At 47.6% G+C, this 20,818-nt stretch overlaps 1 protein-coding gene across 5 annotated transcripts in view; it reads left to right on the forward strand.

Annotated features, from left to right (window-relative positions):
* The first annotated feature begins 11,734 nt into the window (after positions 1-11,734).
* The window catches only part of LOC111242814 (uncharacterized), a 68,870-nt gene continuing 59,786 nt past the window's right edge, over positions 11,735-20,818 (forward strand). For 2 of the 5 annotated variants that reach the window (XM_022787646.2, XM_022787650.2), the window contains exon 1: positions 11,738-15,863. The gene's annotated coding sequence lies outside the window, so the exon portion shown is untranslated. Of the gene's footprint in view, positions 15,864-20,818 lie in introns of all 5 variants that reach the window. The other 3 variants (XM_086981909.1, XM_022787642.2, XM_086981903.1) reach the window with 3 other exon arrangements.

Below are 20,818 nucleotides of genomic sequence, written 5' to 3' on the forward strand. Positions count from 1 at the left end.
GCATATTAAAACAGCGTTAGATGGTCGTTGTGGAACACGAACGTTTCATGCACAATGGCAAAAACCGTGTATGAAGAACTTTGTAAAAGACACGGAGAATGCAGCTCACATGAAACGGAAACATAACTCGAAAAGGACACTTGAGAGGGTTGCAGATGAAAAAAATCTAGGGAGAACCGTTCGATTTATTTTCACTTAGGTTTTTCTCGTCCTCTTTCTCCCCAAAAAATAACTTAAACAAAGGGAACAGTCAGTAACTGCATTAGCAAGCCAGGCCCCAGTCGCTGGACGCGCTACCCAAGACAAGGAATGGCATCTCTAGTTGTTGCAAAACTGTGGCGCCGTTGGTAACCATGGTTACAAGCTCTGTCAAAATTCCCGATGAAGAGAGGTATCGACGGGTCCCTTCGCTGAGGAACGTCCTGGGAACAAGACTTTCGAATTCGATATGAAATGCAAAAACTCGAGAAAAAGATGAGGAAATGGAAAGCAAAAAAATATATACTCGACGTGATTTGATCACTCCTTAAAAGAGCTACAATCAGGCCAAAAAGGGTTTGAGATGGAGAGGGGTTGATAACAAGGGAAAACAATTTTATAGCCAATATAAGACGTAACGAAGTGGCTTCGATGAGCTGGTATAAGCTTATTAGGACACAGTTTAGTTTATAAATCGATCTGACACGGCAGCGCAACTTAGCAAATTATCTAGATCTAGAAATTATCTAGATAGTCGTCGAAGTTATCCTTGTCTAATAATTTAACGTAATACAATGTTGTGATATAGTAGGCATATGTTTTATAAGCTAGCACAGTTATTTGACGTTAGTTCACTGAGACTGGGGTGTTAAAGAAGTATCGAGTATTCTAAATAGCGCCATCTCGAACCAGTTCCGAAATAACCCCTTAATCAAAATTAAGCCACTTAACACTTACTTAGACAAGTAATCGTCAAGTCGATTATGAATACCCAAACAAATAAAACGCTTATTATAAAAGCTTTTGAAGGCAGTTCCTATACGTACTCTAAATTAATTAAAAAGAATACTCCTCGTACAACCGCTGTTAGTTCTCTCCGCTTTTTTGAATTTTCTAGATACACAGTTATGTACTAATATCGAAATATGATAGGTTTTCATCTTGGAACATGGCTGTTTAACCACAGTAACATACAGAACATTTCTATCAATACCATTTTTGTATCTACTCATCTCGAGAACGCTAGGCTATTTAGGGTCTAACATGAACGGGACGAATCGTAGGTCAGCATAAGGTAGAGTAGCCTTTATTCCCCATCTGTAGTAATGCCCAGAAATTTAAGTACCGGACATAAAATGCAACAAAAATACTCTTATTCGTTCGCGATACTGTTTTCGACGACGCTCATCGCCAGCCTGAAACACTGATTTGTGTCGTCAGGAGTGGTACGGTATACCGCTCTGCCCAGGGGATCAGTCTTGCACCTACAACTGTTATGATATACAGCAGTTCACTAGGGGTATTATGGAGCTGAAAAAGGTGTCGGGTCAACAAAGATTCCAAGAAAACTCCCCGGACTCTTCATGCTAAACGGTCTAGTGGTGGTGGTGCATCCATGTGTCCCTGAGCACGCTCATAAGACATACACATTGGACCGTGCCTATTTCGATATTATGATTTCGTTTTTTAAAACCTATTTACAACCTAGCTAACTACAAGATAATGATTTAATTACATATATGTACAATAACTTTCAAATACTAAATCAAGTTATTCTCAATGTCAGATATGTTTGTTTCGTGGATAACCCAGAAAATCCCAGATTGTCCAGTGTGATTCACGACCCTGACGATCCTACTCTGACGCCATCCGCAGACAAGCAGTACACACTACAACGCTTTGGTATATAGCAAAGAGAACGTATTCTGGCAGAAGTAGAGTTGTGAGAAAGAGCACTCTAGAGGAAATGGCGGCGACTGAACTTGGAAACGCGCAGCGGACCCAGCGGGATCCGTGTGGCTGTGTAGAGTGTGTGTGAGTTCGTCTCTGTGTGTGCGTGGATTTCTGTGTCTGGGTATCACCAGCAGGCGTTGGGCGGGATCGCCGCCCTCTGCCATGGAGCAGGACCGCAAAACGTAGCTGTTTTGGCGCTGGCGCTGCACGGTTGTGTGTGGCTGCTGTGTCATTGGTAGGTTCCGGTAGCCGGTGTCATGGTAGGTTAGACAATAGACCGACCATTGTCGGGGCCTCTTGGAGCCTTTCGCGGATATGCTGGCATGACGGGAGCGACTATCCAATCAAGAAGATGGCAACCTCATTCAAGCCAGGAAAAAAGGCTTGAAAATGCTTGAAATTGCAAATAAAAATAACGTTCATTAGGATGATAGGACCAAATGATAGCAGGGCAACGACGGGAAAAAACGGATTGAAGTGCCTCTGCTGTAAACGGAATAGACAGAAAACACGACACGAAATACTTTAACGGCAACGAATGTAGCGTGACTATGAATATGACAATTTCTTGGGCACGCCACAGAACATGTTGAATACTTGCTATGCGCGTTTTCTGCGCACTTCCCTGTTAAACAGTCGAGCATTGATTGGAAATCGCGATGGCTCCCAATGCGTTCTGACTTGCTAGCAAGAAGGCAGTAATCGCCCACATTAAAGAGAAATCCGGCTATTAGGCTGTTATATAGATCCTCTAGTCATATAATTGCGGCAGTGTAGGTGCAGTGGGTAGTGGTACTGTTTATTTATGGAGGTGTCCATGCATCTTTCAATATACTTCATCACAAATAGTAATGTTTTTAAGTTTGCGAAACCAGTTTAATGGCGAGTTAATTTAAAAAAATAAACGCCAAAAATGCAAGTGAGAAGAAAAAAATGGATCGTTTATAGTAATCAATTGATGTGTGATCAATCGTTGTCAGCCCCCTTCGAACGCAGGTGTGTAATTTCTAGACGAAATAGTCCATATTGTTTCAAATGCGCATGAACAGAACGAAGTTGGTGTTGAGTCTTTATTCTAGCTAAGTGTCCCATTTTCAGTGAATCGTCAGTCACTGAACTAATAGTGCGATAGTATGCCACACTTTATCATAATTGTTATAGCATTAATGCGTTATATAATTAGATGTGATACACACATGAAACGGAGTTGGTTTAGAATCGGCTTAAACCCCACTATGAAATAAGTAAAGGATGTGGGAAAGGTGGCACATTTAAGACTCAAACATGAAACACAAAGCGATTAGGGAAAGGAAAATTAACAGCTGGAAACAAAGGAATCATAAAGTAAACATACATAGATTGGTGATCAAGCGAGAAACTATGAAGCACAGATAGGAAGAGATACCGGTAAGAAACAGAAGAACGGTAATGTCGTCACGGACTTGAAAATACGGCTGCTACCTTAAGTTTTACGAGTAGCTTTAGCCCGGCAGCGCTAGGAGGGCTCCAACGGGCTTCTGTCTTTCAGTACTACAACCAGCGTAACCAACACGGAGCAAGCACAGATACTGGCTGTACCATCCAGCTCATACTTGCAGCATTTTATACCCCATGAATATGGGCTCGCATAGAGTCAGCTAGGTTCTGTGTAGAGACTTTGCACAGAACTCTTTTCCTTTCTCTATCTCTTGCTCTATTTCTCAGCCAGGCATTCACACGCCCGCCAACGGGATTGGCACAGGTCCAGACGCATACGGCCAGCTGGCCCAACAAACGTTAAGAACCTGACAAGCCGACAGCTAAAGCACCCCATTGGCAGGTACGCGTCAACTAGCCGTCCGTTGATGCACATTCGACAGCCTGCAACGGTAGTGCTGGCTCAGAATGGAGCGAGTTTCTCTCATACGCACGAAAGAGAGAAGGCTTGCCATTTAGATGCACCTCGTTTTCTGGAGCTAGAGGCACACACGCAGGCAATCAAGCAACCTGGCTTTGCCTAATTCGTTGCTTGCCTAGAAGGTGTGCAGCAAGTGGAGTACGAGCCAGCATGCGTGGGGCTCCGCAGGGCCACTGAGGGTCTGCTCTGCAGCAGCAGTTCCGTACGCTGGACGGCAATGGGCACAGGCAGTCTGGCTAGGCGAGGCCACACACAGTACAGAGGATACCCCTTCCCTGTTCAGCAGTGGTCTCCGCTGGCCCTGTACAGTCCTTTGCCACCGCTGCCTTCGCCGCTGCTGCTGTTACCCCGCGGAATAGTGGTAGATGGGTCAAAAGGAACGAGCTGGGACAGTCGCGGGAGTGGGGGCATCTGTAGGACCCTTGGTGGGGCTGAGTGGAAAAGGAGGACAGCGTAACCGAGGACGAACTTGGGCGAGGGGAGAAACAGGCCCATGGCGACGTGAGGAAGAGAGCCGTCGCGCATCAAGGGGCACGGGAAAGGCGGAGATGTGGGCGCCAAACGGAAGGGGAAACAGCTCATATCGGGAAAAAAACAGGGACAGGGGCGGAGGGCTGGATGCCTGCGCTCGAAGACGGAGGTGAAGCGATGCTGTATGTTGTAAGCAATGGGGGTAGTGGCTGGCAGCAGTGGCGACTGTGTGAGTGAGTGCAGCCCGGTCGGTGGGTCTTTCTCTCCCCCATTTCTCTGTCTATGTGTCTCCCTATGAGTGTGAGCGAATGGATGTGTTTGGGGGCACAGGAAAGCTGGGTGGAGATGGCTTGGCTAGATGCGAGAAGGGGACCTTGCAAGCGCCCGACCCCGGACGTAACAGAACGTCCGGGGGGAAGCAGCAGCTATGAGCTCCAAGGGGAAGCAGCGCTAGGGGCAGGAACTAGGGAACAAGTTGCCCACATTCAGCAGAATCTCCTACAGAATTCTCTTTGTTGGCCTCGCCCGCCAGCCCGCTCCCCCAGGGTACGTTCGTCTCTTCGTCTTTCATTCTTCGAGATCCAGAGAACGACGGTTCGTCGGAAAGAGGGTAACCCCCGCGGGGAGGAAGGAAGGAAAAAGGGACCGGGCTAGGCTGGGCTACTCCGAAGAGGGTACGGAGGAAAGGGACCGGTCAAGGGAGGAGCGGTGTGGCGGCACGAAGAAAACGGCAGGCAACGATAGAGAGGAAGAGAAAATAGGGGAGAAGGAGCACGAATAGAAGAAAGCGCCAGCGCGTGAGCGACTGTAAGATAGAGAGGAAGAAAGTGAGCTGGGGAAAAAGAGCGCCCCCCGGCGGAAAGCTGCAGCCCGACAGCCAGCCTGAGACGGTAGTGGCAGTAGCGGTAGATTCGGTGGCCGTGGCGCCGACAACGACGAAGAGAAGGAAGACGACGAGGACGACGAAGAAAACGAAGAAGATCGGCAATAGCAGCAGGAAGGAAAACGCCACAGAAAGCGGAGTGCAGGGTAGGGGGAAAGAGCAGGGAACCGGACGACGGCTCAGGACGGCTGGAGAAGGCTCGACGCTTGGTTGAGTTAGATTCTCTTTTCGTTGGGCAGCAGGGAATGACGGCAAGGAGGGTAACAGGCAAACGTGGGAGATGTTAGAGGGGTGGAGGCTTCGTTCTTCCGTTGGTTGGTTGGTTCGCCAGCCTTCGGGCATCCAGGGCAGGCTCGGATTCTGTTCGTAATAGTAGTAGTAGCAGCAGCAGCAACGATGGTAGCTGCTGTGGGGAGGGGCACTTCGTAGTGTACCAGGGGGAAGAAAAAGAAGAGGACGACAACGACGAAGTGCCAGCAGCAGTAAAGCGATGAAGCGGTGGCGGCGGTCATGGCGGTTCCTCGCATGGGAGCGAGAAAGGGCTGGAGCGACTGGAGCCTGATGGAGAAACGGCGCAGGCAGCACAAGCTGGAGGCAGAAACAGCAGCAGCAGTGCATCCCGTTGACGGTGCAACCTAAACCTCCACCAAAGGCTGTGAACGGGAAGAGCGGCAGCGGCCAGTGATGGTGAGCGGAAAACGACGATGGAGAAAACGAACAGAAAAGCATAGAAAACGACGAAGCAAACACGAGTGAAAACGAACAACAACAACAACAGCAGCAGCAGCAGCAACCAACCGCAATGGAGAGATACAACACAGCGCACGGCGAGAGAGCAGGATAATGGAGATACGGACGGACGATAAACGAACAAACGCAACCGGAACGTACGGCAAAGAAAGGGGGAACCCTTACGACGGCAACTGTAGTGGATAGCTGGCCATTGGTGCCGGCCGCTTGGCTGACACGGCCCGCTCAGCCAAAGCAGCAAGGGTGGCGGTCGCAAACAGACAGACGGCGACCAAGATCGACGCCGAAGAAGAAGACGACAGTGTCAACGACAAAGAACAGCAGTACAAAAAGAGAAAAAACCAGCTTATACTTGCATCTTCTATTTGAACTTTGCCAAGTTCATTTGCCAAGGCAGGGCAGGGCTCCCACTGAAGCCTGCGGACTGTGGCTTTCCTTGGGTGCTTGTCTGTGTCCGTACATGGCAGAGTGGAGCTGTGTGTGTACGTATCTGTGTGGCTGAAAGCTGGCTACCTAAGGAACGACGAGCAAGTGACCCAGTCAAGGAGACAGGGCCAAATGGCTGAGTAGCACGGCACAGTAGAGAAGCAACGAGCCCACGTGTGTGCAAGCGTGCGTAGGCAGTGGTGGGGGCGACAACGGCGAAGACGGCTATGACGCTGGCCATGTGCGTGACCAAATGTGAGTGTCGATGTCCATGGCTTCCTGTCTGTCCGTGGACCGACTCAGGCAAATAGCAGCTTTAACTCTGCTTGGCTCTAGCCAACTCCACCTCGCTCTTCGAGGCGAGGCGGGTCATACAAGGATGAGTCAGCCGGAGCGCCAAGAAAGAGCCGGCATTGTTCGAACGGCGCCAGCAGCAGCAGCAGCTCTGGATGAGCCTCGTATGCTTCATTCAGCTACTCACTTGCTCAGTGGCGACTTCAGCCTTTGCCAATGAATGAAGCATATGAAGGCGCTGAACGAAAGGGAGAGAAGGAAAGAGAAAAAAGGACAAGATCGAGGAAAAGAGGAAGAACGAACGAGGAAGGGAAACCATACGAGCCAACGGAAGGGGACGGCTACAGAAGGAAACACAACGCGGAAGAAAAGCTAGCGAAGAGTAACAAAAAACCAGGCCGTGTACAGTAGCGGTACCGTTGTCGCTGCTGCTGCTGTTTCAGACTTGCAGCTCTAATGATGGTGAAAACTGCCTTTCAACGGACGAGCACTCGAAAGATTAAGAGAAGCAGACCTACAGCTGCCGCCATCACAATCAGGGAAGTTGTGTCTAGACAAAAGGCTACCAAGAAGTGGACATGACAAGCGGGGTGACGGGCGACGAGCCAAGAGCCAAAGCCTTAGGCTGCGGTAGGTGGGAGCATCCAACACGATCTGTCCTAGCAACAGTAGCAAGGGCCCTACTAGTTGTTGTAGTAGCGGCTAATAGTGGTAACAGCGGGCCCGCATCCTGTACCTGTATTTCCATATTGTTTATCAGCATAAACAAGCGAAAGGTGTCGTCATTAGCGGTGAACATCATACCAGCGATGTTATCATGAAAAAAAAAGGTTCTCGACGTGTCCGACCACGAATCTACCAGAAACACGTTAAGTTGCATATTTTAGAAAGACAATTATCGCCGCAATATATAGGGAGCTGGAAAATTTGGGGCGCGAGTGTCAATTATTCGCCGTCTTACGTAAAGATGCCTGCCTGTGGTTCCGGTTTACTTGAAATCTGCAGAGTTACTGCAGATATCTCTCAAGACCTGTTTTTTCATGCGCAGAGGCTTGCAGTGTGCGCTTGTCCATTTTTTATTGTTCCACTGCCGATGGAAGTTGTGCATGGATAGAAGCAGATGCTTGTTGGTCGGCAGCAAGAGAGAGTATTAACCGAGTAACATATATTTACATATAAACAGCTGTATAGGAGCACCAACATACGCGCGTGTCTAGAGACATAGCATACACATAGTTTACTGTAGATAGCAAGATCTAAACGGAAAACAATACGGAACATTCAGCAAAACTCATCAACACGCAAGTTCATCTTCCCTCATTTTTTATATTTTCATCCTGCTTCCTACCATACGATGTTACTGTGGTACCGTGGAACTTAGCGGCCAATTCATAGATCTTTAGACAAGATCAATGGATATTCTGCCAGTACCTGATCCCTTTTTGAAGATAAACAGAAATTAACATGACACGCGGCACCTCGACAAAGGCAAAGCTTAACGCCTATGTTGTTTACGGTAGTGGCAATAACCGTAGGAAAGGTGTAGCCATCGTGGTCTGCCAACGAAAAGATATGCATTAGCGATGCCGGTATGAAAAGGTCACTTGCCTCTCTGTTCGACTGGCAGCGAATGTAAGAAAAGCGGCATAAATGCCAAAGAGAGAAAGAATGGACGAATTGACAGCAGCTCGTATGTCGGATTTAGTAGAAGAGGCAAAGGAAGCTGAGCATCGCCTCCAACAAAAGCTACTAAAGCACAAAGTCAACTAGAAGCAGCATGTTATTTACAAGTAGCATCGAGTGCACCACTATTTAGTCTATTTCTCGCTGCATGACTTTTTTGTGTTTTCGAATTGACCTATCTTTAGAGCGTCGCTGCTAGAAAACCAAACGATATCGGGTTAGGGGCAACCTAAAAAAAATAATGTAGGCCTATAATTAACAGAAATAAGTCTAAAAAAACTGAGGAAAAGCTGACCATTAAGGGACGATGCGGAGAAACAAAAAGCTAAAGTAGTACAAAACATTGAAGCCGCGCGGTAAACGCAGCGTAAAGGGAAATCTTCAACAGCCGATATTGACTATCAACGTCGTGGACTAGGTTCGACCAAATGTAATGTCAATGCGCCCTTAACAATTCTCTACAAGCTTCTTCTTTTATCTTCGAAGCACACGCGACGAAGGTTCGCTGCACTACACAATGAGGCAATGCAACAACGCACCGATTTCGGCGTTCTCCTACTATCACTGATTGCAACAGAAGCCTCAACGTGACTTGCTTCTTCCTCAACAGGCCACTCTTTCTGTACTGAGTGACTCAGCCGTCTCACGTCCCTAAGGCTCTGAGTCGCAATGACTGGATAAACGAACAAGTGAGTGAGTCTGAGCGTGTGTGTGACACAAAGAGAGAGAGAATGGCGGGAGTCATCGACCGAGCTGCGTGGAGTGGGTGGGAGGGAGAGAAAATACCACGAAACCAGTCGCCAAAGTGGAACATGCTATCCCAAAGACAAAAAGAGAGAGACAAAGAAATACGATATGTTGACTGCACAAATCCATCGAAAAGGGAAAACCGGAACGTGTATATATGCTTTTGCGTGTGTGTGTGTGTAAGAGAGCGCGAGCGAAGCACTGAAAGAGTTGGGCACAACAAAAACGAGTATAACGTAAGCAAACGCACGGAAATGAGACTGGTTGCAAAAGAGCTGACGTGAGTGAAATGTTCCGCGCATCATACTAGTGTGTGTTCAAGTACTCCTGTGGTACCAGCAGGAGTTACGTGCAGCACGAGGAGCAAGGAAATGCGAGAGCGGGGACTTGAGACTAATGTACGCGCCATGGATTGACTACGAGTGGCTGAGAAAGCCACGAAGACGCAACGGCAGGGAAGATAGCGCGAACGAGGACGATAAACAGCAGAGAACTGATATATAAATAGTGACGATATTAATGGAGGATGAAGAGAGCGAGTTAAGTCATTACGAGGTTTCACCAGCAGTTGGAGGAGCACTAGAGTTAAACGATTGCGAATGGACTACTGACGAAATATTGTTTCTTTGGGTTATCTTTTCTAGTGATATGGAATATTTAATAATAAATTGTCGTCGGCACTTACAATAGTCTCCTTTTCTTTGAACAGACCCACTGTTTATATTTATTTTTATCCTGGCTTATTTCAGGGTATTCCGCTATTCTGTACCTCGTCACCGTCAATATATATATATATATATATATATATATATATATACATGATTACTAGCGTAAATCTCCAGACAAGGCAAATATAATCAAACGAGGATCGATTCATCGTCGAGTGGCAGGTAACTTAGGACACCGTCATCGTGCCACGTGGCTACGGAGACCAACGCATAATTGGCTATGCCCTGATAAATGGACAGATTTTTGAGCGACCCAGCTAGTTAACGAACGATTCCTGTCCAGCTGCACGGCTGTAGATTCGCTGAAAAACTTCGCGTACCTACAACAAAACTATTTAACCCAATTTCGTTTTTCGTCACCGTTAGTTTGTTTCACCGCTCAAACGAGTGGTAGTAACCGATAGACGAAAAAACTGTTTCCCTTTATTCTGGTTGTTGTTGGTCACCGTTCAGGTGGACGTGTATCCATCAGAATGGCGACTCACCACCACTCGCTAACTTACTACGGTAGCGTGTTTACGTATGAGTCTGTCTCAACTAGCAGAGATTCAGGCACAGTTCGGTGCAGACGGCCACACTAGCTCAGCTCTATTGCCGACCGATACACTGATCGGTGTGTCGATAGCAATGACAGCGCCAACAATAACCGAAGCGACAGCACACAGCGATCCGCACACCCATCGATACACACAGACGGGCACCGAGCATAGACACCAGAAGTCCATACAGAGCATCGGCATACATACACGTGCACATTCAATACAGGCTGGGGACAACGCGTGCATGAATCAAGACGAAATAGAAAAATAACGAAATAGGAAAAAGAGAAAAATACAGAAACGAAGATAGATCAGAAGGCTGTTGGCAATAGAATGTTAGGACACCATCGCTGTTGATTACGGCGATGGGGGCGGCTGAAAGAAAAATCGTGCAGCAACGAGACTAATATATAATAATAATAATAGCGGCAGTGTTCATGAAACTAGATGTACGTATATTTGTCATGGCAGCTGACGGCAGCCGTGAGGTAAACGGACACCAAGCGAACGGCCTATTGCTCGAGACAGGTATGGACAGCTTGCCGGTTTTTGCTCGTTGCGGCGGACTCGCTCTCCCTCTCTCTCTGTTTTTCTTTTTCTAGGTCTTTCACGCAGACGCACACACTCATACACACGCAGACGACACACGCACGCACGCTCTCTCCCTCATATTCTCACCGCACTTTCTCTCTCGCCTCCTCTATTCCGCCGCTATCTCACTTTCTCTCCTTTTGCCTCGCTGTCGCTCGCTTGACCGTGCTTTTTTTGCGTTCTTCTCCTTTCTCACTACTGAGCAGACGAGTCATGCGTCGGGAGAAAGAATGAGATCACTGCAAGAAAGGGAGATCCTGAAGTGAACCTAGAAGGGAGAGTGAATACGAAACACAAACAGAGAGGTGGAAAGCAAAAGAAAAGGATGGAGAGGGCGGGTGAGCGGCGGTGCTGGCGGCGCCGTCGCCGCCGCCGCTGCTGGTGGTAGTGGCGGGCTGCAGAGCTAGCTATCGGATCCACAGCAGCAACAGCAACCGGGCTGCTGCAGGGTGGCCGGCTGCATGGGCAGACAGCCAAACAGGCAGGGCGAACTGGCAAGAGTGACGATGGTGGAATTGGCATTATCACGGACGGGCAAGCGGCAGCGCCCATACGGCGAGCCAGTCAGTTACGCTGCGTTGCCGCGCCACACTACCGCAAGCAAGTACGCACCCGCGCACACATACACACGGCCCAACAGCCACACATCCGCGCTGCGTAAAGCACAATCAGCCTCAATATGTCTGTGTGCATCGCTCGCTCGCTCGCTCACTCATTCACTTATTCATTTACTCGCTCTCAGTCAGCGGCTCGTGTGCTCGCCCGTCACTCGTCACCATACTCTGTTCAGTGGTTGCTTCTTTGCCTACTCGTTCGGTCGTTCGCTGATTCGTTCACTCCTCCTCGCGTCGTCATCGTAGTCGACGCTTTTCAGTCGTAGGTTGTTCGTATCGCTGCTGTATGATGCCGGCTCTGCTGCCGCTGCTGCTGCCAGTCGTCGTAGCAGTTAACGAACTGCAGCTGAAGCAGTAACTGACGAAGAAAATTGACATACTGGCACACGACTAAACAAAAAACGAAAAGAAATAGTAAAGCAGTGAGCCGATGAGCCAGCGAATCACATGCAGGGACACGGATAAAGACAAAGGAAGAGACCGTGAGAAGAAAACAAAGAAAACAAGCTAGCTAGGTATCGTGCCGACCGATCCACCGACTAACCAGCTAACCGGTCACTCCGTGTAATTCTGTCTGCTCAGCAGCAGCAGCTGCAACTAAGGAAGAGAGTGAGGGGAAACGAAAAAACGAGTGCGAGAGGGAACGAAAAGAAAGAGAGCGAGGGAACACGAAGGAGAGTGAAAGAAAAGAAGCAGCGAGTAAATGAAGCAGGCCTGCGAGCCAGCAGGAGCACTATCGAATGCTCCCGTCACTGCTGCTCTTGCTTCTGTCAGTGGTGTTGATGCTGGTGAGCGTGGATAAGCGTCGGGAGTGAGCTGATGTTGCTGTTGTTGCCGATCACGACGACGACAACAACGACGAAAATACCGATGAGGACGACGAAGACAACGACGACGAAAGCTATTTGCCAGCCACACCAGCATCGAGCAGTATAGTGGTGGCGGTGAAATCATAGCGGTGTTGTTGCTATTGCTCGCAGCGTAGCTAGAGTTAAGCTGACCTGAACTGAGTTGAGCTGAACTGATCTGAACTGTGCCAGTGGGGGCAGCGGCAGCAGCGGCGGCGGCGGCGGCGGCGACAGCAGCAGCAGCAGCAGCAGCAGACGTTGGCAAAGCTTAGCTGACAGGAGAAAGAACGAAAAAGCCATAGAGAGAAGTGTACAGCGTGACAGCGCCACGGCCAACGCGATGAGCGGCGTTGAGGAAGGACATCTATAACTACAAACATCTATAACTACGACTGCTACAGGGAAAAACAGTACGCAGACATCGCTATAACTAGCAGCAGTGGTAGGAGCAGCTCTAGTGGGTGAGGCGGTGGCAGTAACGGCGACAGCAGCAGTGGACGCAGCTGCCGCCGTCGCGTTTGTCGAGGTGATGGCGGTACCCGATGGCTGGTTGTGCTGACGGTGGCTATAGTGGTTCCAGTGGTCTTGCCTGGCAACACAGTCGTGGCTGTGCGTGCGGTGCGTCCCTCATCAGTCTATCGCTGTGTACTGCCACGTTGGGTTGTAGTTGTTGTTGTTGCTGTCGTCGTCGTCGTCTGTGACGCCTGTGCGGGTTGTATGCGTGCGCCCGTCCGTCCGTCCGTCCACTGTGTTGTTCGTGCTGGCTAGAGAAGCAGCGGCGTAAGAAACTCGCGCCTGACGCTCTCGCTAACGACTGCGACGCATCGGCGCCTGTTCTAGCTGAAACGGAATAAGCACCAGCAAGAGTTATCAATCGTAACGTAGCCTGGTACAAAGATATTTAGACGATCGCCGCCGCTGCTGCTGCTGCTGCTGATGATGATGATGATGATGCTGCTGCTGCTGCTGCTGCTGGTGACGACGATGATGGTGATTGTGGTAGTGGCCTGACCGTCTAACATATACCTCTCTGAAGACGGAGACAGAAAACGCTGTCCAGACGACATCCACAACAAGTAGTCAGAAAGAGCGTTAAGCAACAACATCCGACCGAGAGAAACAGTACAAAGTTTCCAGTTTATACTAAAAAGTGAATACCAAAACTAGTTGGAGGTTGACAATAATAATCAACGTTGTAGCAGTCGCCGTGGACAGAGGCAAACGGAACCGTATACCATGAAATCGTACGTCGAATTGTTGAGACAATTGCAGACAGCGAACTGTATCTCTATCTACAATCGCTACCACTCATGAACCACTATCACGATAGTTGTACCGGTCAGCTGTAGTAAAAAAGCAGTTCGCGGCAAACTCGGCTGGCAAGAGGGCACAGGAGTCGAACCAGCGAACTAACAACAATCAAAAGGTAGCAACAGAATTGTTGCAATTGTTGTCCCGTTTGGCCCTGCAAAATCTGTCGTCGCCGCAGCCGGCGGCTAAACCGTGAGGAGCTGCTGCGTTCGTACTGCTGTTGCGCGAAAATTCGGATGAAACCAACGACAAACAGTCGAACGAACAAACGGCCAAGAAGTACCACCCAAACGCGCTGCCGTTCTGGTCAGTCAACAGCGTATTGAGGCCTGCCGGCCCTATAGTCTGTTGCCTGTGCCTGTGTATGAGTAACAACGCAGTAGTGGCAGTGTGACGCGGTTCGTGGAAACGCGACAGCAGCAACAGCCACGGCAAAGCCAAACCAGCAAGAAGCGGCCAACCATTCAGTCGCCATTGAAGCAAGCAAGTTTCGGCCAGTTAACACCGTCGCTCGCTATCCCTATTTGTGTGAATCCCCGTAGCCGGGTATCCGTGCAGATTGCCACGGCGAAGTTGTGTGCGAACAGCTGTGTAAGTCTGTGACGATGGCTATGTATGTTACTACTGCTATTAGCAGATAGCGCCATAGTCACAGGCCTCTGGTCCTCTGTAGCAGACGTCGCGGCGGTAGTAAGGGACGTAGACGTTTTCAGAAACGGACAGGGACAGAAAGGTTGCGTATTGTATAGTATCGCCAGTGTGCTAACCCTGGAATCAGCCAGCTCTAGTTAGCGACATTAGCTGGCGGATCGGCTGAACTAGACCGATGGGACAGCTGAATTTCAGAGGTATATAGCCAGGCCCAGGAAAAAATCGGCTTCGGTGTAGGTCGTCGAAAAACTGTGGAGTTGAGAACGCCTTAACCGGGAAAGAGATCTGTAGGAAAAATCCCTAGGTAGTCCTAGGGGAAGATACACGGTGGCGGGCAGAGAGCGCCTGCAGGAGAAATATCCTCGAGTGAGGTCATACTGTACAACTGTGTGCATTTGTGCAAGTTTGTTCGCAGACAACACTTCGGAACGGAAAGCGAAATTTATCAACAAGAAGCAGAGTGTCAGCCATCGAATCAGCGCGCTAACGAGGTCGTACGCCCTAGAATTTCATACAGTTCGAATTCTACGCTTAGCGACAATTGCATATATTGAATCTACTTACGATTGAAAGCCGTAACAGCAACAGCAGAACCAACAATCACCAGCCGATAAGCCACGAATCGGTCACATCGTTCGTCGGCAAGAGTGAGACAGAAAAAAGGACAAGGCAGAAGAAATTCGTCGTGTTGATGCGTTTTCGAGCATTGCTCATATGCCAGTATTGCGAGAAGGGATCTGTAGTGCAAATCGCTGTCAATAATATGTTCTACAATCTACAACACATCGTTGTTGCTATTGCTGGGATCGCTCGATTTCATTAGAACTTCCCGCCGGCTTGACCAATGTACCCCGGCCAGGTAACTGGCAGTTCATTCAAATCAAGATCATAACAACAGCATTAAAGAAGAAATTTAAAAAAATAAACGAAAAGATTGGCGCAAGGTGAAATTCACGTGGCGTCAGGCAGTAAACATTTTCGAGGGAAAACACAAACACATCTTTAGCGACGCCTAATTGGCCCATCCAATCGGTCAACCTGTAATTAGCGTTTTCTTGCAAGTTTTTTTATACATGTGAGTGACACTTTACCGTAATGTCAAGTGGGGCATAAACGATGCGCTGCGCTTATCTCTCGTGAGCGCCCAGACCATTTTCAAGGTTGACTCTAGCCATGTTCTCGACACCGAACCTCCGAAATATCTATACAAAAAAAGATTATGCGCGACTGTGAGTAGATGGAGGAGATACACGAAGCATAAGAATTCATCGTTGCTATTGTGCTCGTTGGAAAAGTAAAAAGTGTCTTGGTTCGTGGCGCTGGATGGTATATCGTTTACTGTGTTTTTCGGAAAGAACGAAAATAACACGAAGTATAGAATAAACATATATAAAACAATAACGGCGACAGCAAAAGAACAACGACAGCAATAACAACATCTGGATGATGCAAATCTCTACTAGTTTAGGCACATCGATACCGTCGGCCTGCTTTTAAGGTTAGTCTGTTCTGTTAAACGACCGAGTCGTTTGGTGGACTGGTAATTTTATTTATAGTTTAGTTAGAAGGTGATAAGTGTAGGGAAAGCTTCGCGTTTTTTATAGGAAATTATTGGACTATTGTTTGCGCATTTGGTGCCCACAAATATATTGCTATTACTATGGAATTGTTAGTTTACGGCTGCTATTATGATCGATAGAATCCCGGCCGTGCTGCAGGTTGTCGGTAGCTCGCTTTGACCTTTCCTTTTAGCAAATATCGTATTCGAATATGTACATACTCGACTAGGAACTAACAGATCTTACTAAACGAAACGTGCAACCGTAGTCATTGATTACTGCTGCGCTTAACTTACCGCCACTTACTCGTCCATGGGGGTCTTTACAATCACATTAATCGTGATGGAATAGATAGAGATTTTGCAATTGCAACCTTGGGTTAGGTTGTAGTCGCGAATGCTTTCCGCAATGCATCGGAAAATTGCATCGTATATCTGGTGAAACACGAAATTTTTTTTATACAGACTGAAACACCTGAGAACTAGGCCCTTCAATGCACTGGGCAATAATGAATGCGGTGCGGGGAATATGACATTGGCAGGGAGGGTATTGAAAAAGGTTGATTAATTTGAAAAAAATCACACAGTCTCAGCCGTGGCTCAACCGAAAAATTTCGTGAGCGTCAATTTTGAGCCCTTTGGACTTACTTGGCCGACGATTCTGTTAAGTCTTCTACGAGCGCAAGCCCCAAGAATTAAACCAATTATGATAGACGTATTTCTACTTTGCCATTGTCTACCTCTGTCGTTTGTAAAGTGACTATATAGTATATTGTGGTTATGTGGCCACGATATCAGCACACGATCACCAGCATGGCTATTGGAAACGCTGGATAACAACTGGTCACGGAAGCGCTAACCAGTGGCACCTGCGCATATTTGCAGTAGGCACGGTCTATAAGACAGTACATGTAATTTTTTTTAATGAACAGCGTTAAAATCTATTAAAACTAAGCACGAGATAGGGAAAAGAACACGGCGAAGAGGGAAACAAATTACCGTGATTCTATTATTAGTGCATGTTTTCCTTGCCGACTCGAAGTCTAGGTTTGGACAGTCTGAATGTTCTCGCACGAGTAGCATTTAAATCTGCGTTGTGCTTGTTCTTTCTCTAATAGGCTTAATATTTTCTATTTAGCTTCCTTTCCTGTTGAGTAATCTGTAACAAGCTTGCTAGCATTGACCATGACCATGACCGCGATAATTTTGACAACACGCAGCAAGCAAGTTGGAACTGCAAATATATACTTGGAAGTTGAGAGCGCAATGAGCGGTGTTTAGTAAGGGAAGTCTTTTCTGTATTGATGGAACTGATCAGGGGTGCTGTATGGCAATCGCAAAATTTACTCATCTCACACATTTTGAATGAGACACACAATGTAAACACAATGGGTATGTCTATAGTATACTGTATTCCAAGGAAAAACGCGCCGTCAAAGTCAGCAGATATCTTTGATTTTGCCTTCGACCGTCTTCGTATTTTTGCTACGGTCGCTTCTCCTTTCTCTTGGCATCCCAGATAGATGTAACCTCCCGCACAGTACGCTAACGCGGTGAAGTCACGATGCCCGGATTGTCGCCCATACAGCGAACATATCACTAGCCGTAGCTGCCATACGACTGACATCTTACGTGTCTCCTCGGCTCAGTCCGAGACCCAGTTCGCGATCGATGGGGCTTCGTTTCTAGCTCAGGCTGCCCATCTAGCGTCGCGCCTATCTCCCCCTGTTGAATCGCTACGTCCATTCGACTACCGCTCACATCGTCACCACGGCCGAGAGAGTTTGTAGTGAACCGTCACATAGCCTGCTTCCATCGTTCAGTCTATCCCGTACACGAGTAGCCGCAAGGGACTGTGCCTCAGAACACGGGAAAGTCTCCTCCGTGACACAGCTCCCTCTGAGCCATCTTTGCTTCGTTTCTTAAGCGGTTACCCTCCTCGCCAACGATCCGCGTCAACGATGTTGTGGTCCTCTATAGGGTAGGCGTCTTTGAGCGACACGACTTACCGCTGGCCGTTCTTATTCGAACTCCCTGTGCTCGTCTGGAGGCGATTGTCTGCCATGGCTAGTGATGCTTCTACAGCCGACGCCTTCATACACTCTGCGATGAATGCAGTAAATATTCTCTGCCTCCCGGCCCTTACATGTACCCCACAATATTGTCTATGAGCGACCTCACGGCAGTGACGACGAACGAATGAGCCACCGCCAGCGTCCAGTCTCATGCTTTGTTCTATAACACAGGAGTAAACTCTACTACCCATAACATAGATTGGAAGAGAAGGAAGGGATGAGGGGACGAGTGGGGTATGAAAGAGGGGGCAGAGAGGTTTCGTCATATCACACAGCCTTTGGCGGGGTGGATAGTGGATTGAAAATACGGGACAGCAGTGTGTTGCTTGGCCTACTTGGGTGGGAGGTTTCGCAGGGCCTGGCGGCATTGAGTGTGGTTAGAACAGTCCTCTTTGCTGGTGGTTGATATACATAAAATGCCAGCTCATTGAGGAAGGCAGGGGAATAACCACGAAGCATAGGGGAAGAGAGGAAAAGAAGATTCTAGAGAGAAATACACAGTAGATCTGGGTAGAGAAAAGAGAAGCCGAGTGAGCGGCAAATCGTACATGTATCGTATATACAGAGAGATACAAAGAAAGGAAAATGGGCTTCTGGAACAGGCGCGGCCTAGGACAGCCAGCCAGCCAACCAGACAGGAAGACTCACTGGCTCGCGCGATGACGACGACTCTCTCGACCGAGTTGTGGGTGCGAGTATGCACGGGTGCACAGTTTCCGCCTGCTACTACTACTACTACTGCTGCTGCTGCTGTTGTTATGAGTTCTCTCACAGCGATGAGTCGATCCCGGCCAACAGTTGTTGTTGAGTGTTCTTGTACCAACTATTCAGATTAAGACTTACCAGAGCTGTACGATTTTCCACAAGAGCAGAATCAGCTGCAGATGTTGATTTTTCGTCTACTACGGTGGCTGCGAAAAAAACAGAAGTTTGGGACATCAAATTGTGTTCAGCTGAGGAAATCGACACGACGAAGACGATGAAGTATTGCTTGTTTAATATTTAAACAGAAAAGTCATTTCCAACGAAGCACTTAACATAGTAAAACTTATGCCAATACAATGGGTGCACGTTCTATCCGAACAGTTTACCTAAACTAGCTTCTTTCCTGTGTTCCATTATGGTGAGTATTATGAGCGTTATTAATTACAACATCAATGCGTGAGTTGAATAAATTCTATAGAAAGCTCACTCTGTTAAATGGATAGAATATTGGTACACGTACATATGTTTTTCTAAACATCATTTGCTTTTTATCTACAAATGTACAGTGTTAAATATGAAGATCTCAAAAGAACGAAGACGACAGATATTTAGCTGTGCAAGAATCTGCCATCTACGTTTTTCTTGTCCTCGTTAGAGCTTGAATTAGCGTTGGCGCATTGCACAGCTGCTGCAGAGGTTCCGTATGCAGCGAAATGAAAACATTTGTGCTGCTTTCAAGCAGGACAACTATGACTGGACCGTTTCTTAAATGTCGTCCTAGGGCACTTTCATGGTTGTTTCTTACATTCATCCCACTGTGCACCCTGTAGCTGTACCTTAAAGATGTTGTATTATATTGTAGCCTTACAGAAGGGATCCTAAAAGGCAGAAGGATGAAGCACAGAGAAAAAGTCTTGAGGATGTCGGAATCGTTGCTCTAGGGCCTTTTCGCCTCCTTTTTGACTGCGATGCCCCGTTTTACGTCTGTTACCACGTTCACTGTGGGACAACAATTCATTAGGAGAGAATAAACGAAAACCCACACGTTTGTACGACCATTGTTGGATTGCTACATTTTTAACGCATCGGCCATTGGTGTTATTTCTACAATTCTTCAGTTCTTTCTTCCGCGCCTGTTTGTGACAACGTTTATGGCGATTGCCTGTGTGTGTGTGTGTGTGTAATTGTGTCTATTTGTATATGTTTGTGCGTGGTGATCTATATGGGTAGTGCACCACAGACGCTTCACGCGGCGAGCGTAGCCGTGGACTGCAACGGTATATGGCGGTAGACTGAGCTGTACAACGTTACAGGAGCTAACGAGGCATTGAACGCTTCAGGGATTCGGCTGTTCATTTGCTGCCGCACTGCTGGCAATTGAGGCAATTGATTATTAAGCTGCAGTCACTGTCGATCATAGAGGTTATTATGCAAGCCGTCTAGGTTTCTATAGAAGATGACAGTCCCTCGTTGAGGCACGAAATATGTCTTAGCGTTCGACTATAGTTAAGTTAACAGTAGAACCTATTGGGAAAGATCGAGTCATAATATAAACGGTCAGATGGTTCCAACCCAAAGCTAGTTCGTAATATGGACAAAAGCTAATAATGTAGGTGTCACGTCAGCTGACCATGGTTGAGTTCCATAGTTTTAGTGCAATTAGTTTGAGACCGTGACACTGGCAGTGCAAAGAATAGTCAGTCGTAGAGGGCACTTATATTAATAGTCACCAGCATATATATAAAATGTAATATCATATGGTAACTTAATCAAAGTAAGATACTAAAGAACTAGCCGGCAGCATTCAACCGCCCTCATAACGTTTGATTTTTATCGAATTTTTTTTTACATCTGAAACATCCATAATTCGAATGGGTCTGCCCTCTTTGTCATTATCCCATGGCGAATTCTAGCTAGCTTTACTTCTGGTGCTATCTCAGCTCTAAAGTTTTCTAGATTTTAGGCCCGGTTCTGCCTCTAGAGCTTGTATCAGACCATTGATGGTTACCACCAATATGAAACGGGTCAAATGGCCATGTCCGGTCTTGGACCTAGATTAACTTACTAAGCGCAGTTGAACTTAGTAGATGAACACTTGATTGCTAAATCATCACA

This window comes from Varroa destructor, unplaced genomic scaffold (assembly GCF_002443255.2).
Source record: "Varroa destructor unplaced genomic scaffold, Vdes_3.0 BEIS01000001.1, whole genome shotgun sequence".
Taxonomy (NCBI): Eukaryota; Metazoa; Arthropoda; class Arachnida; order Mesostigmata; family Varroidae; genus Varroa; species Varroa destructor.